The sequence below is a fragment of the Capricornis sumatraensis genome, chromosome 7 (assembly GCF_032405125.1).
Source record: "Capricornis sumatraensis isolate serow.1 chromosome 7, serow.2, whole genome shotgun sequence".
NCBI lineage: Eukaryota > Metazoa > Chordata > Mammalia > Artiodactyla > Bovidae > Capricornis > Capricornis sumatraensis.
Genome location: NC_091075.1, coordinates 60,329,823 through 60,354,750, shown reverse-complemented (window position 1 = coordinate 60,354,750; position 24,928 = coordinate 60,329,823). Strand labels below are relative to the sequence as shown.

The window sequence follows — 24,928 nt, the reverse complement described above, 5'->3', positions numbered from 1 at the left end:
GTTCTGTGGTCTAAAGCAGTTAGTTTTGTTATTCTCACGTTAGGATTTTCCTACTTGCATTTTCCTTCAGGCAGGTAGAATGCTCCTTATAGTCTATTTTCATTGACCTCACCCATGGTACATTAGGCTGCTTTTTTCTAACAGTTCTGCAGCAAACCCCACTGACTGCAGAAATTGAGATATCAGCTTCTTTAGGGAACTGAATGAAATTAAACATCCCATTTAAGGTTTCTGTGAACAGAATAAAGTCAACTTCCATACCCCATGTTTCAAGCCACAGAAGAAACACATCCACTCTTTAAAAAATACTACTAACTCACAAAATTTTCAAGATGTTAGTGTCATAAAATTGTTTTTCCCCTAAAAGCAAGTCTCCTCTTGGGTTATGCAGATTATCATCCGGATGAATTTCTCTTTTAAAAATGCTCCTCAAATTCATACAAATAAAGCACTCAGAAAAGGACAGCACAAAACTGTTCTGTGAAATAACCTATAATGAACAACTGCCTTATACCCTACTTGATTTTGTTTAATAATTAGACACCAAATCTAAATGAAGTCAGAATACCACTTCACACTTTTCTCTATACACCAGACTCTTCTGAGAATATAAACAATATGTTTAAAATGTCTTGGATGACCTATCGAAAAATACATTCTGAGTCAGTAAAAAACAAATTCAGTGTACAATGTTTATTTTAGTGAAATACAAGAAGGTGAGCAATTACCAATTTCCCTTTAACCTGGCTTAGGAAAAAAAAGTCCCATTCACACGGGCTTCATCTAGTTTTATATACTGCTGTAAAAGCGGAATACTGTTCTCGCTTTTATCTGCCAGAGAAGTAGCTATGACAATTCCAGGTATTGTCTGCTATCTCCAAAGGTAGGTCCCAAGCGTCCAGGTCCAGAGATCCCTCCCTCGGCCCCCACCCGGCTCGGGGCCCTAACACTGCAGGCAGTCGCCTAAGGCGTTCTTCGCCTCCAGCCACGCTGCAATCCTTCCTCCAGACACTGCGGCAGGTTCTCTCCTTGCACCCGAGGACGACTCTCCAAACCCGGCCAGCTCTTTCCTCTGCCCTCAGGGATCCAGACGCCCTGGCCAGCTCCTGGACTCCAGGACCGAGAATGGGATGCTCCCTCCACTCCCGATCGCCCCAAGTTTCTTCCCAGAGGGCCCGCCAGGCTGCTCCAAGTTTGCTCCGGCGACGGGTGAGCGGCAGCGCGCCCGGTCCGAGAAGGGGGGCGGCAGGGGGCGCAGGCGGGGGGCGGGGAGAGGGGAGGGTGCGGGAGGTGGGGGACGAGGAGGGGGAGGAGCAGGAGCGCGCGGCCTCGGCGCTACCTTTCTCCAAACAACGTTGCCACACGCGGAGAACACTAAGATTTCTGGGGCTTTGGAGGGAATCGCGAGCGGGCAGGCGGGAGGCGGTCGGGGGACCACACAGGTGAGCCCCCGCCCGCGCCCTATCCCGGGCCGCGGCGGGCGCCGCTGGCCTTGCTTGTCGCTCCCGCAGATCTGCACGGCGGTTCTCCCCAATCCTACACTTTCCACCGCTGAACCCGGGGGCCCCCCTCCCCCTCGCCTCCTCTTCCACCCCCGCCCCCGGCTGCGAGGAGCTGTTGCACTTTCCCAAGCCCGGGGGCGCCCCCACCTCCGCGTTGCACCCCCAGCCCATTCACCGCACGTCGCCCCCCAACCCGGGAAAAAAAAAAAAAGGAAACTGGACTAGCCGAAAAGGGGGGCAGCGGGAGTCGGGGCGAGAAGGAAAGGTGAGAGAGAGGGGACTTACTTTTCGAGGCGCGGTGCTGAGCGATGCAGGCGAGAAATAAAGGCCCGGATCCGGGCTGCCTGGAACCCCGCGGATGCAGAGGTGTCAGCGCTCCAGTACGGGCGGCGGCCGCAGGGGACAGGGACGGGGACAGGCGCGCGTGCGGCGGGCGCGGCTCGGCTCGGCGGGCGCTCGCGCTGCGCTCCGGCTAGGGCCCGGGCTCCGCGCGGCTCCGCTCCTGGCTCCCCTCTGGCTCCTGGCACCAACTCCGGGCAGTCACATGACGCCGGCGCCGCTCGCTCTGCGAGCCTCCCAGGGCTGGCGGGGTAAGTAGAGGCTGGGACCCGGGGTGGGAGGGTCAGGGAGGGGAGAGGGAGCCGCCGCGGCCGCCCGGGCTGGGCGGGTCCCCACCCACTTGGGTGGAGGCAGCCGCCGGAGGGGTCGGCCGAGTCACTCGCGCAAACACGCACCCCGCCCTGCGCCCTTCCCCCGCCACCCCCGCCTCCCGCGCCGCCTCCGCCCCGCCCCGCCCAGTCACCCGGGGACGGCCTGACAGACACTCATTATTCCCCGGAGCCGGGCGCCGCCCCGCCGGCCCAACCTGTCCCGCGAGGCGCGGCGCGGCCGTGGGGCTGGGCGTGCGCGGCCCCCGCCCTCCGCCTCCCCCTCCCCCCCGGAGTCCCCGCCCGCGCCCCCTCCCGGCGCCCTCCGCCCTCGGCCCTGGAGCCCGCGGCCCTGCCCGGCCCGGCCCCGCCGCCGCGCCGCCGCCCGAGCCCGGGGGGAAGGAAGGGCGGCGCTGGCCGCTCCGGGCGTCACAGGGCAGCAGCCCGCTGCGCCGCTTCCAAGACACACAGCCGGGCTCGCGGGCGAGCCGAGGCGGGGGCCCTGAGGCGGTCGGGGCCATCAATCAGACGGCTCCGGCGGGAAGGGCGGCCCCGGGCGCGGTGGGAAGGGCTGGGCCCAGTGGCCAGAGCGGACAACTCTCTTAAAGAAAAACCAGAAAAAGACACCGCTGGTGTTGCAGCGGGTGGACCCGGGCAGATTCGGGAGAGAAAAGGGAGGGCAGTTGGGGTGACTGCAGCCCTAAAACGGTGCCGCGTCTCCAAGGTCATTCACCATCCTCCAGCGCGCTTTCTCTGTGCCCGGGGCGCCGGGTCCCCCTTGTCGTCCTCCCCGGGGGGGGAGGTGCGGCCCGGCCGGTGGCGCCCCCGCCTCCCGGGGACTTTTCTTTGAGGGCCCGAATACCCCCGAGCAAACTTCCCACGGCCGGGCCTGCAGCTGGAGCGAAACGGCGACCGGGCGCAGAGGCGTTTGCTCAGCCGGGCTTGTCGAAAAACTTGGCAAACTTCAGATCCTCCCGCTTCGAGGGAGACCTTGGGGCGAGCCGAGGGCTGAGTGGCGACATTTCTTTACAAGTCGCCTCCCCAGGACCGAGGGCGAGCGTTCTCGGGGGCCTTCCCTGGAGCCAGCCCCCGGGACGACTTTGCAGAGCTTGGTACCCAAGTATAATGCTTTTTGAGTTTCTTTTTAAACAGTATTAATGTAATAAAGAATGCAATAAAAAAGAACAAAAGACAAATTGGTTCAATTGTTTTAGTCCTGTGCACTGTTTAAAAACGCCTCTGCTGCAGTCTATGGCTTGTTATTGCTTCAAGATGTTTTAAAGGCCCTTTAAGTTCACCATTTTCACTTTGATGCTTCATCCAGGCATGGTACTACTTAAAACATAGAGATACCGTATATTCGGAACCCCAGCGTGTAACTACACAATATTATAAAATTAGTACCGGGAAACCTCAAGTAGTGAAATTGCTTATTGTAAAAAAAAAATGCATATACATAAAAGACCACGTGGAAAATACCCAGAACTGACCCCAGTTTATGTGCCATCCTACTGTCCCATAAAATTAATCTTTAAAAGGATGAGGGTTTTTGTTTTGTTTTTCTTAGTGAATAAAGACACGTGCAAGGAAAAAAGTTGGATTTGTGTCAGTTACTAATCGCAATTTATTGATCATTGACATCATTAAAAGTCTGATTGGATGCCTTAGATTTGTATTAGCTGAAAAAACATTAGTGACGACTGATGAACTTGTTTTGCATTTCCATGCCTGGATCATAGTTGAAACTCAAAAAACACAGGCTTCACTCAAGGGACAGAGAATGATGAAAACCTGGAGTGAAGTAGGTCTATCTGAAAAAAAGCGTTATTCAAGATTAAGTAGGGAGTGTCTTTGATGTGAAAGATGCGAGAGGGAAGAGAAAGTTGTAAAAAAGGTTAATTAATGAACACACCATGTTCAGTGCCCTGTGGGAGACTGCTCAAACATCACTTGCACAAAAAATGAATCCTTCCAGTGACGGACACCACCATCTCTCCAGGTGCCCAAACCAGAGCTGCCTGAAGTCATCCTTAACTCCTCTCCTCCCTTGCTGGCCACAGCCCTGCGGTTCACTCAATCCCAGACCTCCTCAGTCCCCACCCACTCCTTGGCTACCACCCGGTCCAACCCATTCCCACAGTGTCTTGTTGGTCATCCTGTTTGCAGCGTGGCTGAACTTTTAAGTTAGGGATTGGAGCAAAGGATTAAGACTGCCTTTTTCTAAAAGGCAAACCTAAACATGTCAAACCCTTCAGTGGCTTCTCTGCTGATAAAATCTGAGTTTAGCCTCCATATTGACCTGGCCTCCACTTATTATTGTAAACTCATTTCTCCCTGTTCTCCCTTTCCACTCTTTTCTCCAACACTTTCCTTTCTTCCAGCTCGCTCTCTCCACCTCTGGCCCTTTGCATATGCTCATTTTTTTCTAGATGGACTAGCCTCAGCTTCTCCCGGACTCCTTACCTCCACTCTCGTTTCCCTACATTTCTATTCATCCTCTAAATAAATATTAAATTTATTTAGTTATTTAGTTAAATTTATTATTTAATAGGTAAATATTAAATGACATTTTCAATAGCATGTCTTTTCTTACTGCCATCCCTTTGGACAAGTGGAGGCGGCTCCTTAGTGCTCTGAGAGCACCCAGGCTTCACCTCTTGTTAACACTTTTTATTCTTTCTTGTAATTGACTATTTAACTCTTTACAGCACTGAACTAGAAACTCTGTCAGGGCATGGGCCGTGTCTTTTTAGCAAAATTGTATCCCAATGACTCAGATGCTCGATGAATATTTGTAAAATGAATAAATGTGAGGCATGAATTGAGAAGAAGTCATTCAGGCTGAAAAGATGAGAGGAGGCTTCAGGGTGGCAAGTGGCCATGTACCTCTGAAATAGTAAGGGGGAGGGTAAGGGAAGTCGAGTGAGATGGTACAAGTGGTGTCTAAGTCTTCTTTTTATTCCTAACACTAGCACAATGACTTACACAAGCTGAGGTGCTGGATGAACCCATAAATCCTAGGTAAATGAAATATCCTGTGCGTGGTCCTTACAGTAGCTACTTCACTGGTGCTCTTTGAGGACAGCAGGCCAGTTTGGTTTAGGTTTGGGGCAGCATGTGCTCAGGGAAGGATACCCCTCCCTAGCCACAGCATCCTTGCTCCCAGCCAATCATTGATGTCTTTTGGGGGAGTGACTGTTTGGAGAGTAGACATGTGACCTTGTTCTAGCCACCAGTGGGACCTGAAGGGAAGTGTGCTGGGGCTTATGGGAAGTATGTTTCTTCCTGATGAAAGGAAACTCTTGCAAGGATAAACCATCAGACCTACTATGGAAATTATGTGAGGATGTGATGCTTGAAGCTATGGCACCCATCTCGTATTAATAAGGAAAAGGCATGGTTTCAGATTTCCATATGGATAGCTCTTTCTTCAATATTAGTTTTCAACTCAAATATAACCCCTTTAGGAATGACCACACAATCTAAAATAGCCCTCCTTTCCTCATTCGATGTCTAGCTGTCCTTGCTTCAAACAAACAAACAAAAAAACAACCCAACTTTTTCCCTATTAGAATCTGGGATCCATGAAAGCAAGGACATTGTCTTCTTCACTTCTGTTTCCCAAACTTCTGGAACAGTTTCTGGCAAATATAAGTTTTCCAAAAGTATTTGTTGATTAATGGATGACAACTAAACAATAACACTACGTTGAGACTGATTCAGAGCCTAATGGATACAAGCCACAGTAAACCTCCACTTTCTCTTTCAGGGCTTGTATCACAGTTCTGTTTCAGGCAATCTCTTTCTGACACACAAACACATATTCTCGAGATTCTTTCTTCCTCCTCCACTCTCTTTCAGAGCTTTTCCATGTTCCTCCCAGGAAAGTTTCTTCTCCTTGTGTGATGATGGACCAAATTATGAAGGCAGAAAAGTGTCATGTGCTTGTGAAATTATGAGCAACACAGATACATCTACCCTAAAGGAAAACATGTTTTCTTTCTTGTTTCTTTGTATTCCAGCTTTATTGAGACGTTATTGGTTTATAACACATGTAAGTTTAAGATGTACAGTATGGTGATTAGATAGACATGTATATTGCAAAACGGTACAACGATTACAATAAGTTAGTTAACACCTCCATCCTTTCACACTTTTTTTAGAGGGGGTGGTGGTGATGGTGATAACATTTAAAACTTACCCTTAACAACTTTTAAGTATAGAATCAGTTCAGTTCAGTCACTCAGTCGTGTCTGACTCTTTGCGACCCCATGAATCACAGCATGCCAGGCCTCCATGTCCATCACTGACTCCCGGAGTTCACTCAGATTCACGTCCATCGAGTCAGTGATGCCATCCAGCCATCTCATCCTCTGTCGTCCCCTTCTCCTCCTGCCCCTAATCCCTCCCAGCATCAGAGTCTTTTCCAATGAGTCAACTCTTTGCATGAGGTGGCCAAAGTACTGGAGTTTCAGCTTTAGCATCATTCCTTCCAAAGAACACCCAGGACTGATCTCCTTTAGAATGGACTGGTTAGATCTCCTTGCAGTCCAAGGGACTCTCAAGAGTCTTCTCCAACACCACAGTTCAAACGCATCAATTCTTCGGCACTCAGCCTTCTTCACAGCCCAACTCTCACATCCATACATAACTACTGGAAAAAGCATTGCCTTGACTAGACTGACCTTAGTCGGCAAAGTAATGTCTCTGCTTTGAATATGCTATCTAGGTTGGTCATAACTTTTCTTCCAAGGAGTATAGAATACAATTTGTTTATTGTCTACACCATGGTGTACCTTCAGTCCCCAGACCTTCTTCATCTTAGAGCTGGAAGTTTGTATCCTTTGACCAGCATCTCTCCATTTCCCCTATCTCCTAGCTCCAGGCAACCACCACTCTACTGTTTTTGTGAGTTTGACTTTTTCACATTTCATGTGTAACTGAGATCATACAGTATTTGTCTTTCTCTGTCTGACATTTTGCTTAGCATAATGCCTTCGGAATCCATCCATGTTGTTGCTTTTGCAGAATTTCCTTTTCTTTGCCTGCATGGGGTCCTAGTTGCAGCACACAGGATCTTCTCTGTGTTATATGGGATCCCCCACTGTGTCGAATAGACTCTCCAGTTGCGGTACATGGGCTTACTTGCTCTGAGGGATGTGGGATCCCAGTTTCCTGACCAGGGAATGAACCTGTGTCTCCTGCATTGCAAGGCAGACTTCCAATCACTGGACCAGTAGTGAAGTCCCCAGAATTTCCTTCTTTTAAAGGGCTGAGTGATATTCTAGTGTGTGTGTGTGTGTGTGTGTGTGTGTGTGTGTGTATCACATTTTCTTTACCCACGCATCTACTGATGGATACTTGAGTTGTTTCTATATCTTGCCTATTATAAATAATGATGCAGTGAACATGGGAGTACAAATATCTCTTTGAGAAAGTGATTTCATTTCCCTTGGATGTATACCCAAAAGTGAGATTACTGAATAATATGGTAGTTCTATCTTCAGCTTTCTGAGAAATTTCCACACTGTTTTTCATAGTGGTTGTGTCAACTTACATCCTCATGAACAGTATACAAGGGTTCTCGTCTCTCCAGTCCTCACCGACACTTGTTATTCTTGTGTTTTTCTGTAATAACCATCCTGACAGGTGTGAGGTGATACTCATTGTGGTTTTGATTTGTATTTCCCTGTGATTAGTGATGTTGAGCACCTTTTCATGCACTTGTTGGCTATTTGTGTATCCTTTTTGGAAAAATGTTTATTCAAGTGCTTTGCCCACTTTAAACTTTATTTTTTGTTTGTTTTTGTTTTTTACTATTGAGTTATGTGAATTCCTTATATATTTTGGATATTAACCCATTATCAAATAGATAGTTTGCAAATGTTTTCTTCCCTTCTATAGGTTGCTTTTTCATTTTGTTGATTGTTTCCTTTGGTGTGGGAATCTTTTTAGTTTGATGCAATCCTTCTTGTAAATTTTTTTCTTTTTTCGCTTGTGCTTTTGATGTCATAGCCAAAAAAATCATTGCCAAGACCAGTGTCAAGGAGTTTTTCCCTTATGTTTTCTTCTAGTAGTTTTATGTTTTCATGTCTTATATTTAAGTCTTTAATCCATGTAGAGTTAACTTTTGTGAGGGATATAAAATAGGAGGCCAGGCTATTCTTTTGCATGTATGTATCCAGCTTTTCTAATACTTTTATTTAAGAGACTGTACTTTCTCCACTGAGTGTACTTAACTCCGTTGTCAAATATTACTTGACTGTGTATTGTGAATTTATTTCTGGCTTTTCATTTCTGTTCCATGGTTCTATGTATCTGTTTTTATGCCAGTACCATATTGTTTTGATTACTATGGCTTTGTAATATACTTTGAAACCAGGAGTTGTGATGCCTCCAACTTTTTTCTCTCTCAAAATTGCAAATCCACATGTTTTGAAGTAAAATTAGAAATGCTAAACTAAGGGTCACTCATCTTGAAAGCATTACAAAGGTTTCAAAGTTTCTCTTTAGCATCTCTACAAGTTTTCACCTATATTATCCATCAAACCATCCAATTTAGGAATGCCAGGAAATACTGAGGTTGAGTTAGGTGACCATGACTTTTAATGAAGATCAAACTTGACATATGTCCTGGACTCCCACCCCAGGAACTCTCAGCATTTCTTGTGTTGATGGACAATTGAAATTGTCCTGGATTATGTTTGTCAAAGCAATATAATTGAAGGACAGTAGTACCAATGGCAACCCACTCCAGTACTCTTGCCTGGAAAATCCCATGGATGGAGGAGCCTGGTGGGCTGCAGTCCATGGGATCGCAAAGAGTTGGACACAACTGAGCGACTTCACTTTCACTTTTCACTTTTCACTTTCATGCATTGAAGAAGGCAGTGGCAACCCACTCCAGTGTCCTTGCCTGGAGAATCCCAGGGACGGTGGAGCCTGGCGGGCTGCTGTCTATGGGGTCGCACAGAGCCGGACATGATTAAAGTGACTTAGCAGCAGCAGTAGCAGTACAAAAATAGTTGAAATGTTGGATCTTGGAATCTAAGCTGGAGAGAGAAAATAGGAGGAGACTCTGGAGATCTGGTCAAAGGATCAGTGAACTGAACATTTCAAATAAGTTGAAGAGTGGATGTGTTGGGAATAATGAAGTCTGGAAGGTTAGGTGGTAAGTAGCCAGAGAGTGGGGATATATGAGTTTAACATTTAAAATTGTTGCAGTCCCTGGGGATAAGCATGGGTCAGGGTGTGCCTGTGGGAGTGGACGGTGAGAAATGGGTGGAGGATATACCTGGAAATGAGGAGAAGAGGGAAAGAATGAACGGGATATTAAACATGGTTCCATATGGGATCTTGAACTTACTCAGAATTGAGGCCAGACTTGAGAATCAGGATCAAGACCCAGGTCCTTGGGCCACATCTTCATTTCCCAAAAGACTGGTGAATGTCAGCAACCAGGAGAGAATGATTCGATAGATCATCCATTTCATATAGTTAAATTTACTTTCCTTGAATCATGATTATTCAAGTTAAAAATAATCACTTATATTTGGTTGTTTTTATTAGTTATTGTACTGGTGAAATATGTAAGTAATTTTTCTACTTTCTCTTGCAATATACTATTTCTGCTTCATTGAGAGTTGAACTTGGCTTTGGGAGACTTATTGGGGGTCTTAAACATTATTTATAATATGATTTCCTCCTTTTTAAATATTTATTTATTTGACTGCACCAAGTCTTAGTTGTGACATATGGGATCTTTAATTGTAGCATGTGAATTCTTAGTTGTGGCATGTGGCGTACACTTCTGCAACCAGCGATTGAACTTGGGCCCTTTGCATTGGGAGCATGGAATCTTAGCCACCGGACCACCAGGAAAGTCCCTATAATACTATTTCAAAAGGAAATCCATTGTATTTTCCAAATCAGTGACCTACACATACAAAGGTGTAGAATGTAACATTTTTATTTTGGGAAATATCTAGATTTCTCTATTCTAGGAGGCAGAGATTAGAGAATGGGAGACACACAAAGGAAGATAAACCACTTCCCATTTTTCAGCTTGTTTTGGAATGAGGCTATGTTTCCAATCCTCTCCTTTGCATTGTGGCCTTTAAATCCTGGATGGAAGTTAGCTTGGTAAGTTTTGGTGGAACATTCATGATCTGAGGTGGATATAGAAGAGCTAGAAAGATATATATGATCTCTGCATTCAAGGGATTTGAGATAATGTATATATTTGCTTAATTATTATACACTGTAGAATATAATGAGTAAAATTTAGAAGAGAATCATGATATGGGCCCTAAAAGGATAAAAAGGTAAATTGCTTCATTCAAAAGCTATGAGTATTCTTGCATGGTTTGGGCCCTGTCTTCAAGGAGCTTATAGGTTTGCAAAAGAAATCACATTGGTCAGGAAATTCCCAAAAATCTTCTTGGAGGAGGTGATAACAGTGCTATAACTTCATTACTGGAGTTAGAGGGGGGCTCCGCACTGCATTTTGGAGTCTGCAGAGGGGCCCAGGGGCCTGGGGTGGGATGTGTGGAACACTCAGGTGTGGTGTAAGGCAAGCTAACTAAGGTCAGCTGAGGCCACGGGGGTGGGGAAATGCAATGCCAAGTAGATGCAACTTTTTCCAGCAGACTTTGGGAAACCATGGAAGGTTTCTAAACAAGGGAGTTACATGATAGCATATAAAGTGACATTAAATACAACTCTAATGGAAAGTTCCAACAGTGCAGTGCAGGAGGCAGCAACTATGGGACAAGTACCGTGGGGAGAAATATATATACACGCATATATACGTACACCATCTCTTTGTCTCTCACTCTACACACACACATTTTCTCCCTTCAGTAACCAAGCCAGCAGAGGGATGGTGTGTGAATTATACTCTTGGGAAGAGGCCTTGCCGCCTTCCTTTTTCAGCTGATGCAATTGTGTGTTGCATACTTACACCCAAACCCTGAACTGTGACATGTGAAGCATTTACCTCCATGTGAAAGCCCAGTTGCACCAGTTTCCCTGGTACTTATTGGGGAAGAAGGTTTCAACTTTCATTCCTTAGTTTCCCAACCTGGCAAGCCTATCCACACTCACAAATGCTTTAGAAGTTTGCTGATATGTCTAGAAAAATAATAAGCATATGGTAGAACCACATGAAGAGTAGAAAATTCTTCATTGCCCTTGTAATACAAAAAGAATTGCAAACAGCAGATGATATTAAAACCATAATATCATATCAAAGTGATAAGAGTGAGGGTAATTTTTTTTTTTTTTTGCCTTTCAGTGCTCTTCTCTGTTTTTTTCTTTAGTGAGCATGTATTTGTGTGTGTGTGTGTGTGTGTGTGTGCTCAATTGCCTCTGACTCTGAGTATGTATTACTTTTGTAATAAGTGTGCTTTTTCAAATAGCTAAGAAAGTAATGTGCACGCTATGTGTCATTAATTAAATGTAGGGCCTGAAGCACAGTTTTACAAGGTGGCCCCTTGCAGGCACCCAGACCCAGAGGTGTGGTTCTGTGCCTTGGAGTTTTAGGGGGGTGGTGGTGGAAGAGGAGGGGCTCTAGGAGGTGAGGCTGTGAGAGAGGGTGACCATCTCCCTTTATTGACTCTTTGTCTTTTTAACTACTGCTTGAATAGCTGGACCTGTGCAAGTTCTTGGAACCGAAGTTCTTCCTCAAAATCACATGTATTTACTTTAAAAGCTGCTCCAAAGAGCAAAAGTTAAAAAACAAAACCAAACCAGAAAACCCAGCACACTGGACTGAATAGAGCCGAAGTTCCTATTTCTCAAGAGATAGAAATATACTTCCTGGAGCACAAAGTCCACTTAGCCTCTCCCTGTGGCCTTGCACCAGGATCAGTTGATTCAGCGGGAAACAGACGTGTCAGCAGTTGCACTGGGTGTGAATATGTGAGAGATTATCTTCACCTCCCCAAGCTCCATTGATACAGGGGGCTGTGCGGTCCCAGCCAGCCGAGGGTAGCTTCTCTTGGGTTTCTTTAAGCTCCGTTTGTTTGTCTGTTATTGTTCTTAAAGTTTTCTGGGTAACTATAAGCAACAGACCTTGTTAGTTCCTCTTGAGATTGCCCACTACTCCCCACCCTTATTTCTCACCTCCTGGCATCCTGTTTGTCTCCCTGACTCTGTCCCCCGCCCCATCCCCACCCCAACTCAGTTACCAACCCTTTTAGCCATGTTTTTCTTCCCTCAGTTAGTTACTTTTGAATTTCTATTTTTATGTGTTCTCATACCAAAGGAGGTATGCCGTACGTTTAATTTTTAATTCATTGCTTTGTACTTTGTTCTATTATGAATACCTCTAAATTATGTCTCAGTGTGTATTCCAAGGTTCATCTCCCCTCACCCCTTTTCTTGAAGACACTGTATTTCCAGGAGGGGATATTCTTGCCTGGAGAATTCCATGGACAGAGGAGCCTGGCAGGTTACAGTTCATAGGGTCGCGAAGAGTGGAGAGCACGACTGTAGCGACTTAGCATGCATGCACACATAGAAGGAAATATGGAGAACTTTGAACTGTGTACAGGACTTTTGGGTGATCTTTGTCTTTTTAAAGTTACTTACTTATGATAGAGACAAAAAAGATATAAAAATGTATATTGTGTTCATGTTTGTATCAGCATAATATTTAGTTATATTTTAAAGAATATTTCAGCCACTCAGTTTTATATGAACTGCTTAGATTTACATTTCAATTTTGTTCTTTATTGTTGCAAATGGATCTGTTGCTTACTGAACATTATGGATTCTCAGTTGTGTCCTACTCTTTGTGACCCCATGGACTGTAGCCTGCCAGGCTCCTCCATCCATGGGATTTTCCAGGCAAGAATACTGGAGTGGATTGCCATTTACTTCTCGAGGGGATCTTCCCAACCCAGGGCTTGAACTCGGCTCTCCCACACTGCAGGCAGACTCTTTACTGTCTGAGCCACCAAGTAAGCCCAGTATGGAGTCTAGCACCTCTGAAGTTTAGCAGGTTTATGAGAAATATTGAAAAACTTTGAAGGACTTCCTTAGTGGTCCAGTGGTTAAGACCCTGCCTACCAACATAGTGGGTGCAGTTAGATCCCTGCTCTGGGAGGATTCACTATGCCTCAGGGCAACTAAGCCTATGCTCCACATCTACTGAGCCCATGCTTTAGAGCCCAGGAACCACATCTACTGAGCCCGTGTGACCTAGAGCCTGTGCTCTGCAACAAGAGAAGCAGAGGTGTTAGTCACTCCGTCGTGTCCAACTCTCTGCGACCCCATGGACTGTAGCCTGCCAGGCTCTTCTGTCCTTGGAATTCTCCAGGCAAGAATACTGGAGTGGGTTGTCATTCCCTTCTCTAGGAGATCTTTCTGATCCAGGGATTGAACCTGGGTCTCCTGCAGTGCAGGCAGATTCTTTACTGTCTGAGCTACTGGGGAAACCCATGACTAATGTGTGCTGCAACTATGGAAGCCCATACGTCCTACAGCCCATGCTCTGCAACAAAAGAAACCACCACAATGAGAAGCCTGTACAGCGCAGCTAGAGGGTAGCCCCTGTTCTCTGCAACTAGAGAAAGCCCACATGAACCAATGAAGACCCAGTGCAATCAAAAATAAATGAATAGAACTTTAAAAGATTTTATTTGCAATACCATCGTAAAGCAAGCCATCAGTACCAGTGAATATGTAAGTCTGCCTAGTAGTCACAATATCTTCTAGGAGAGGAAACTTACTTTCGAAAAAAAAGAGGGAAACATTTTCAAAACTCATGGAATACAATTTTTGCTACATAGTAATTTATCTAATCAGTTTCCTTTTCTGTGCTGGAGATAAGAAAGATGAAGATTTAAAAGAAGCTGAAATTAATAACGGTTGCATCCTAAACTCATTTCCCTTAATATTTTGTGGATTTATGAAAAATTATTTCTTCCAGAGTCACAGAAATTTTTCTCCTTTCCCATATGTTCATTTGGCAAAATTTTAAAATACATTTCACTATATTTCACTTAGTCCTGAGAAGATGAAAGCATGTTATAGAAGTTCCCAGATTCAAGAGGAGACAAAAAAGGTCCTGATGAAGATTTATTTACCATGTTTTAAGGAATCAAGATTGCCGGGAGAAATATCAATAACCTCAGATATGCAGATGACACCACCCTTATGGCAGAAAGTGAAGAGGAACTAAAAAGCCTCTTGATGAAAGTGAAAGAGGAGAGTGAAAAAGTTGGCTTAAAGCTCAACATTCAGAAAACGAAGATCATGGCATCTGGTCCCATCACTTCATGGAAAATAGATGGGGAAACAGTGTCAGACTTTATTTTGGGGGGCTCCAAAATCACTGCAGATGGTGATTGCAGCCATGAAATTAAAAGACACTTACTCCTTGGAAAGAAAGTTATGAGCAACCTAGATAGCATATTGAAAAGCAGAGACAATACTTTGCCAACAAAGGTCCATCTAGTTAAGGCTATGGTTTTTCCAGTAGTCATATATTGATGTGAGAGTTGGACTGTGAAGAAGGCTGAGTGCCGAAGAATTGATGCTTTTGAACTGTGGTGTTGGAGAAGACTCTTGAGAGTCCCTTGGACTGCAAGGAGATCTAACCAGTCCATTCTAAAGGAGATCAGTCCTGGGTGTTCTTTGGAAGGAATGATGCTAAAGCTGAAACTCCAGTACTTTGGCCACTTCATGCGAAGAGTTGACTCATTGGAAAAGACTCTGATGCTGGGAGGGATTGGGGGCAGGAGGAGAAGGGGACGACCGAGGATGAGATGGCTGGATGGCATCACGGACTCGATGGATGTAAGTTTGAGTGAACTCCGGGAGCTGGTGTTGGACGGGGAGGCCTGGCGTGCTGCGATTCATGGGGTCGCAAAGAGTCGGACACGACTGAGCAACTGAACTGAACTGAACTGAAGTTGCTTCAGTCGTGTCTAACTCTTTGCAGTCCTATGGACTGAAGCCCACCAGACTCCTCTGTCTATGGGAATTCTTCAGGCTTGAATACTGGAGGGGGTTGCCATGCCCTTCTCCTGAGGATCTTCCCAACCCAGGGACTGATTTCGAGTCTCTTAACATCTCCTGCATTGGCAGCTCAGTTCAATTCAGTTGCTCAGTTGTGTCCAACTCTTTGTGACCCCATCGACTGCAGCATGCCAGGCTTCCTTGTTTATCACCAAATTCAGGAGCTTGCTCAAATTCATGTCCATGGAGTTGGTGATGCCATCCAACCATTTCATCCTCTGTCATCCCCTTCTCCTCCTGTCTTCAATCTTTCTCAGCATCAGGGTCTTTTCCAATGAGTCAATTCTTTGTATCAGGTGGCCAAAGTATTGGAGCTTCAGTTTCAGCATTAGTTCTTCCAATGAATATTCAGGACTGATTTCCTTTAGAATTGACTGGTTGGATCTCCTTGCAGTTTAAAGGCCTCTCAAGAGTCTTCTCCAACACCACAGTTCAAAAGCATCAATTCTTTGGCGCTTACTTTCTTTATGGTCCAACTCTCATATACATACATGACTACTGGTAAAACCATAGCTTTGACTAGACAAACCTTTGTTGGCAAAGTACTGTCTCTGCTTTTTAATATGGCATTGAACAGGTGGGTTCTTTGCCATTAGCACCACCCAGGAATCTCATTATATTTGCTTAGTTGCTCAGTCGTGTCTGATTCTTTGCAACCCCACAGACTGCAATGCCAGAGGAGCCTGCCAGGCTCTTCAGTCCATGGCAATTTCCCAGGCAAGAATACTGGAGTGGGTTGCCATGACCTCCTCCAGCAGATCTTCCCAATCCAGGGATCGATCCCAGGTCTCTCGCACTGCGGGTGCATTCTTTACTGTCTGAGCCACCTGGGAAGCCCATTATACTTATTAGAAAATTCTATATTATTCCAACAACTAATTTCCTTGATCATGTAAATGATCTTTTTATGTTTGAATTTATTATCTATAATAGGATGTCAATACTCTGATTTATATGGTATTGATTTTTATTTTGATATTTTATACATTATTGTACATCACTTGCTTTAGTATCTCTGAGTTATACTCCTGAAAATACAAGCTTTACTCAAAACAGTGTTATGAGAGTCTAATTCCCCAAAGAAAATATTGTAATTAAACATTATATTTAAACTGTTATAAATAAAAATTCCATTCAGAATGTCTTCTTATATCACATAAAAATGGAGAGAAAGTTAGACTGGGAATTAAGTGAGCAAAACATTGAAATAGTGGAAGATAGTGACATCCATACTTACCTGTGAGGTTAGGACCCTGCTTTCTCCTATTATCTTTATTTGTCATTATTGCCTGGTTCTATTTAAATGAAAAGTATAGCAGCAGGTTCTGTAAAGGTCATATGAAGATGAGATCAAGTGGTCTGTAAACAAATTAAGGAATATCACACTCATTTTTCCAAGAAGTTTTGTGTTAAATCAAGACCTTTCCTTACATTGGGTCATGTTTCATATTAATATCATGTCATATCATGTTTTCATGCCAGAAAACTGACTGATAGTACTTAATTCTATGCAGTGTTTCTTTTGCCTATGATTGCCATAAACACACTCTAGTGGCTTCCCAAGCCCACAGAGGCAGAGATCAACCGTATTTCCACATCATGCTGCTGATTTGGTTATCTAAGGTGTCTATTCGATCCAAAAAAGACAGTCAGATGAAAGAATAGTAATAATCCTTGGAAAGGAAACTACCAGCATTAATCAAATAGACATTATTCAAAAATAGGTTCTGATCCATGTTTATTAGAGTGGTGTTAATGGTGACATTAATGGCACCACCGTTCTCCATTAATAACTACAGTTCTCCATTTCCCACTTTTAGGAGGATTTGTGCCCAAGTTGTTAAAGAGACTTGGATTTGCCACTGCCTTCTCTGGCTCTTTGTACTCAAGCTTGGGCTTCTGTGTAAGTGCTGACAATGCTGTTTTCCAGTTTAATTTACAAATCTACAATTTAATTTAAAAATCTACAATATTTGCTGGACCTCTTAGATAGGGGCAGAATTAAGTAATTTACAACATCCTTGTTCTCAGAGACTTTCAATCTAAAATGGAAACCAGAAACAACTCTTCATGCAAAGATAACTGATGGTATGAGGAAATAGAAGATGTGTTTTTTGAAACAGGTAGTCCAAGTAAAGAGTGGTATCACTTTGGCTTCATAGGGTCAGAAGAGGCTTCATGTGTGAGGAGGGGTTTGAACTGAGCGGGGTGTATCTAGAAGGGATGCAGAGAACACAGTTCAGTTCAGTTCAGTCGCTCAGTCTCTTTGCAGCCCCATGGACTGCAGCCCCATGGACTGCAGCACACCAGACCTCCCTGTCCATCACCATCTCTCAGAGTTTACCCACTCATGTCCATTGAGTCGGTGATGCCATCTAACCATCTCATCTTCTGTCATCTCCTTCTCCTTCTGCCTTCAATCTTGCACAGCATCAGGGTCTTTTCAAATGACTCAGCTCTTTGCATTAGGTGGCCAAAATATTGGAGTTTCTGCTTTAACATCAGTCCTTCCAATGAACACAGTAGTTCCAACAAAATGTGGAAGAAAGAGGTTGGAAAAGCAAGCGAGAGCTTTAAGTACAGTACTTCAATTTAGGTCAAGGAGTAGGGGCATCAAACAGTTGGCAACTTATTCAAGCAAAGCTAGATTTTCCTAGACCGGCTTGAATTTCATGACATTTGCCCTTTTCAATTGAGGTGATTGTTAAGTGTGATTTCATATTAAACGTTTTACACTGCTTATACAAATATACTTACATAACTTTTTTTATCAGCCTATGTCCTGGTTTGATCTTTGGGAAATAGAATCATTTATTCAGTCTTCAAATATTTGCTCAACATTTTGTGCCAGGTTCAGGAATGAACATTCGTGTAAAAGTTCAAAAATTACTTATTAGGTGCTTGCTATGTGTTAGGCTCTGTTCTAGGCACTGAGGGTACATCACTGAACAAATGGAAAAGAGAAATCTCTGCTCCCATGGAGCTTTTATTTCAGTGATATGTTAGTTTTCTAGAACCGCCATGTGTGTGTGTGTGAGCTCAATCATGTCCGACTTTTGGTGACCCCATGGACTGTAGCCTTCCAGGCTACTCTGTCCATGGGATTTCCCAGGCAGGAATACTGGAGTAGGTTGCCATTCTCTTCTCTAGAGGATCTTCCCAACTCAGGGATTGAACCTGTGTCTCCTGCATTGGCAGGTGGATTCTTTATCACTGAGCCACCTGGGAAGCCTAAGTGTCTTAAACAACAGAAATTTATTTTCTGACATATCTGGAGGCTGGAAGTATGAGATCAAGTGGTCAGTAGAATCCGTTCCTTGTTAGGGCCATGATCTATTCCAGACCTGGATCCTTGTCTCGGAGGATGGTTTCTCCTTATGTCTTAACATTGTCTTCCCTCTTTCCTTGTCTGTGTTTAGATTTCCCCTTCCTATAATGACAATACAAGGATACAGTATATAGGAATATCCTTATATTGGATAAGGGTCCACCCTAATCCTCATTTTAACTTAATTACTTCATTAAAGATTCCATCTCCTGATATGGTCATATTTTGAAGTAGGACTTCAGCATATCGATTTGGCTGGGGGATGGCCATGGGACACAATCTGGCCCATCACAGGTGAGCACTGATGCAAAGCAGTGAATGATGCCTAGAACTCAGGCGTTCCTTATTGCTGTGTGCCAGGCACTGTACCTGGCACAGTCATACACATCATTGCATTTGGTGCTGTAGCCAGCCCGTGAAGTAAGTATTGCTAGCCCCACTTTACAATGAGGAAACTGAGGGCACACCACATTTAGTTTGTATGGGGGTTTGCTTCAGTGATACTGTGTTTAATGTTTTCACCAGGTTAAAACCTTGGAAATGGAAAGTGAGCCCTGGCTAAAAGTATAGAGCATGTATTTATGGCCTATTCAGATGCAGAACTGACAATTTCTGGGTGTGAGTATAGAGAGTGGAAATTGTTGTTTTGTTTTGTTTTGTCTTTTTATATTGGATTCTAACAATAAAACCAAAAATAAGAGCAATCTTTGATAATTATCTTTTCTCTCTGTAGATAGTTCAATAAGTTGTATTACGTAATAATATTATATTATTACAAATAAATGTAATTATTTATAGTATACATAAACACTAGATAATTATATATATATATATCTATATCTCCATCCATCCATCCATCATCCATCCACCCAACCTTCATTGAACATCACCCATGTCCTTGGCACTATTGTGCCCTGAATCATTTACTTTTCTGTCTTCTCTCTCTCCTTCTCTCTCCTTCTCTCTCCTTAGACCTCCTTAACTTCTGCCCCTTTACTTGATTCTTGGATCTCCAATTTTTGATCCACATCTTCAATATTATGCCCTTCTCAATTCCTTTCAGTTATTCCCTGATTTCTGGCTGAACTATCACTTCTCATCTTATTTTCAACAAACAGATTGTTTCTCCACATTCTTTTGAAAATTTTCTAATCAGGTACAAGAAAATAAGTTTTTTGGTGTGTGTGAGTGTGTGTAGTCAACTGATTATAGTTTCATGCTTTAATACATAAATGCTGCTAATATAAAATAAAATCTAAATATTTATCTGTATCTATCACCTATCTGTATTTTGGATCATTTCTTTCTTTTAATTATAAACTCCTGAAGAAAGTCAGTTCGATCTGTTTAATTTATGATAGCATCTGGCACTTGTGGTAATCACTTCCTAAATTTTAAAAGAGTCAGTCCTTTTTGGGTCTTCTAATAGAAGGGGATGACAGAGAATGAGATGACTGGATGGCATCACTGACTCGATGGACATGAGTCTGAGTGAACTCCGGGAGTTGGTGATGGACAGGGAGGCCTGGCGTGCTGCGATTCATGGGGTCGCAAATAGTCAGACATGACTGAGCGACTGAACTGAACTGAATGTATTTGTTGCACCTCTGATATAAATGCAGAAATGAATACAGAAATGCACAGCTCAAGATTAATGTGGTTTCAGATAACTGCTATAAAGTTATCTCTGTCCTTTCTGTCATAAACTGGAGATGAGAAATCCAAGTCAGCAATAATACAGTAAATTATTGATTACTTAGGCAGACCCATCAGGAAAGGGTTTGTATTTACCCTGCTGTTTCCACACAAGTCAGTTCATTCAGTCACTCAGTCGTGTCCGACTCTGCGACCCCATAAATTGCAGCATGCCAGGCCTCTCTGTCCATTACCAACTCCCGGAGTTCACCCAAACTCATGTCCTTTGAGTCGGTGATGCCATCCAACCATCTCATCCTCTGTCATCCCCTTTTCTTGCCCTCAATCTGTCTCAGCATCAAGGTCTTTTCCACTGAGTCAGCTCTTCACATCAGGTGGCCAAAGTGTTGAAGTTTCAGCTTCAACATCAGTCCGTCCAAAGGACACCCAGGACTGATCTCCTTTAGAATGGACTGGTTGGATCTCCTTGCAGTCCAAGGGACTTTCAAGAGTCTTCTCCAAAAAAAAAAAAAAAGAAAAAAAAAGAGTCTTCTCTAATACCCCAGTTCAAAAGCATCAATTCTTTGGCACTCAACTTTCTTTATAGTCCAACTCTCACATCCATACACGACCACTGGAAAAACCATAGCCTTGACTAGATGGTCCTTTGTTGACAAAGTTATATCTCTGCTTTTTAATATGCTATCTAGGTTGGTCACAACTTTCCTTCCAAGGAGCAAGCATCTTTTAATTTCATGGCTGCAATCACCATCTGCAGTGATTTTGGAGCCCCCCAAAATAAAGTCTGATGCTGTTTCCACTGTTTCCTGATTTATTTCCCATGAAGTGATGGGACCAGATGCCATGATCTTTGTTTTCTGAATGTTGAGCTTTAAGCCAACTTTTTCACTTTCCTCTTTCATTTTCATCAAGAGGCTTTTTAGTTCCTCTTCTCTTTCTGCCATAAGGGTGGTGTCATCTGCATATCTGAGGTTATTGCTATTTCTCCCAGCAATCTTGATTCCAGCTTGTGTTTCTTCCAGCCCAGCGTTTCTTATGATGTACTCTGCATGTAAGTTAAATAAGCAGGGTGACAATATACAGCCTTGACGAACTCCTTTTCCTATTTGGAACCAGTCTGTTGTTCCATGTCCCGTTCTAACTGATGCTTTCTGATCTGCATAGAGGTTTCTCAAGAGGCAAGTCAGGTGGTCTGATATGCCCATCTCTTTCAGAATTTTCCACAGTTTTATTGTGATCCACACAGTCAAAGGCTTTGGCATAGTCAACAAAGCAGAAATAGATGTTTTTCTGGAACTCTCTTGTTTTTTCAATGATCCAACGGAAGTTGGCAATTTGATCTCTGGTTCCTCTGCCTTTTCTAAAACCAGCTTGAACATCTGGAAGTTCACGGTTCCTGTATTGCTGAAGCCTGGCTTGGAGAATTTTGAGCATTACTTTACTAGCTTGTGAGATGAAGGCAATTGTGCAGTAGTTTGAGCGTTCTTTGGCATTGCCTTTCTTAGGGACTGGAATGAAAACTGACCTTTTCCAGTCCTGTGGCCACTGCTGAGTTTCCCAGATTTGCTGGCATATTGAGGGCAGCACTTTCACAGCATCATCTTCCAGGATTTGAAATAGCTCAACTGGAATTCCATCACCTCGACTAGCTTTGTTTTTAGTGATGCTTCCTAAGGGCCATTTGACTTCACATTCCAGGATGTCTGGCTCTAGGTGAATGATCACACCATCATGATTATCTGGGTCGTGAAGATCTTTTTTGTACAATTCTGTGTATTCTTGCCCCCTCTTCTTAACATCATCTGCTTCTGTTAGGTCTATACTATTTCTGACCTTTATTGAGCTCATCTTTGCATGAAATGTTCCCTTGGTATCTCTAATTTTCTTGAAGAGATCTCTAGTCTTTCCCATTCTATTGTTTTCCTCTATTTCTTTGCATTGATCACTGAGGAAGGCTTTCTTAATTCTCCTTGCTATTCTTTGGAACTCTGCATTCAAATGGGTATATCTTTCCTTTTCTCCTTTGCTTTTTGCTTCTCTTCTTTCCACAGCTATTTGTAAGGCCTCCCCAGACAGCCATTTTGCTTTTTTTGTATCTCTTTTTCTTGAGGATGGTCTTGATCCCTGTCTCCTGTACAATGTCACGAACCTCATTCCATAGTTCATCAGGCACTCTGTCTACCAGATCTAGTCCCTTAAATCTATTTCTCACTTCCACTGTATAATTATAAGGGATTTGATTTAGGTCATACCTGAGTGGTCTATTGGTTTTTCTTCACTTTCTTCAATTTAAGTCTGAATTTGGCAGTAAGGAGTTCATGATTTCAGCCACAATCAGCTCCCAGTCTTGTTTTGTTGACTGTATAGAGCGTCTCCATCTTTGGCTGCAAAGAATATAATCAATCTGATTTCAGTGTTGGCCATCTGGTGATGTCCATGTGTAGAGTCTTCTCTTGTGTTGTTGGAAGAGGGTGTTTGCTATGACCAGTGCATTCTCTTGGCAAAACTCTATTAGCCTTTGCCCTGCTTCATTCTGTACTCCAAGGCCAAATTTGCCTGTTACTCCATGTGTTTCTTGACTTCCTACTTTTGCATTCCAGTCCCCTATAATGAAAAGGACATCTTTTTGGGTGTTAGTTCTAAAAGGTCTTGTAGGTCAGTTATATTTAAGAAATATTCTTTGGAAAGTCTGAAGAGCTAGAGTACATTATCTAGAAGATTCCACGTATCAAAAGGTAAGTAGAGGGGATTTCCCCTTCAAGGCCTGTTGGAGCAACAAGGACCAGACCTAACTGCTCACCGTAAATAATGATGGTTGGATAAAATTTGAAACAGTGGTTTTCAAACATTAGACAACAGTCTGCATAAGATTGTGATCCTTGAGAGAAAAGAAACAAAGTGAATGTGATAATTATCCTGGCTTTCTGCCTGGAAGCAATTTCTAGAGTGTAGATTCAGACAGATCCTGGCAGCCTTGCTGAGTTGAGGAGATGGAGGTCAGCGTTTGGGGAGGCTAGGGTGAGTAGAGGTAATGTGGGATGGAATTCTGGGAAGGAGGGAGCGATGCAGAAAAATGTAGTGTCAATGTGTAGTGAAGCGTGTCTTGCTGATACCATGACACAAATGTACAGAATGATACTCTGCAGGGCTGGATAGAAAAGACTTGTGAACTGTAAGTTGAATAAATCCCAGGGCACACATGAAATGAGAAAATGTCTGTGGCTTGATGAGCCAAATGGGTAAGTCCTTGTTCATCCTTGGAATATTCAGTGGAGACCCTAAAGTAATTATACATTAGAAATGAGTCTGAACTATCCTTGGAATGAAAGATCCTCTAGACCAGGGAAATATTTTCTTAAATTTACAGATAGCAAATATTTTTGGCTTGTGGGTCATATGGTCTCCATACAACTACTCAGTTCTGCCATTATTATGTGAAGGCAGCCACAGGCAATACATTAGTGAATGGGTATGACTATGTTCCAGTAAAACTTTATTAACAAAAATAGATGGCCAACCTGTGGGTTGTAGTTTGATCTCTGCTCTAGACAAGCATTGACCTATAGAAATATAATTAATGCAAGCCATATATGTAAATTAAAATGTCTAGTAACTGTAGTAAAAAATTAATAATAAATAGGTAAAATTAATTTTAATAATATATTCTATTTAACCCAATATATCCAAAATATCAATTCAACATATAATCAATATAAAAATTATTAATGAGAAAGTTTGCATTCTTTTTCTCACATTAAGTTTTCAAAATCTGTGTATTATAGATGAAGCAAAACCTTTATATTTTATACCTATAGCACGTTTTATTTCAGATTAGTCATAGTTCAATAACCATATAGTAATTGGCATACTGGATAGCACAACGCCAATCTCTTAAAATAAAGTTTTGATGGAATCAAACTGATGAGCAATTAACTTCACCACCTATTGAAACCAAACCCAATGCTCTTTAAAAGAAGACGACACAATGCAGACACTTGTCAGTATAAAGACATGCTAAAAGGTGGACCAAAAACAAAACAAAACACACACACCAAAACACAAAAAACAACCCAATAACAAAGAGAAGAATTAGCTAAGATAAAAAGAACTAGAAATGACAAGATAATAGAATTACCAGACAAGAGGACAAGAGTATTAAAATAGGCTTTATTATTATATAGAAGTATTTAATGGAAAATATTAAAAGAATCAGAAGAAAAATGAAAAACATAGAAAAGAACTAAGTGAAACATCTAGAGATGAAAAAAATACTATCTAAGATGAGGATTTCACTGAATGGGATTAACAGCAGATTAGGCGTAGTAAACCTGCAGACATAACAATTGATTTGATACAAGGTGAACCACAGAAAGGAAAAAAAGACTGAAAAAAATAAAGGAAAAGAGGTTCAGTGATCTGTGGGATAATACAAAATGATCTACCATAAATGGGGAAATGAAAAGGGGACAGAAAAAATATTTGAAGATATAATGCCGTAAACACTTTAAGGTTTGATGAAAACTATATTTCATAAATCCAAAAGCTTAAAAGCTCATTAAAAAAAAAGAAATTAAGACACATAATAGTCAAATTACTAAAAACTAGCATTGAAGAGAAACTTGAAAGCAGTTAGAGAAAAGTCCACCTCACACACAGAAGAACCGACCTGTACATGACAATAGATTTCAGTTCAGAACCTTTGCAGCCAGAAGACAATGAAATAACATCCTAAAAGTGCTAAAAAAGAAAAAAAAGTCAACTTACAATTC

At 42.8% G+C, this 24,928-nt stretch overlaps 1 protein-coding gene across 1 annotated transcript in view; it reads right to left on the bottom strand.

The window, feature by feature from the left end:
- The window catches only part of KLF3 (KLF transcription factor 3), a 34,874-nt gene extending 33,018 nt beyond the window's left edge, over positions 1–1,856 (bottom strand). Inside the window, exon 1 of the mRNA XM_068975013.1 lies at positions 1,788–1,856. The gene's annotated coding sequence lies outside the window, so the exon portion shown is untranslated. The remainder of the gene's footprint in view (positions 1–1,787) is intronic.
- Positions 1,857–24,928: the final 23,072 nt, after the last annotated feature.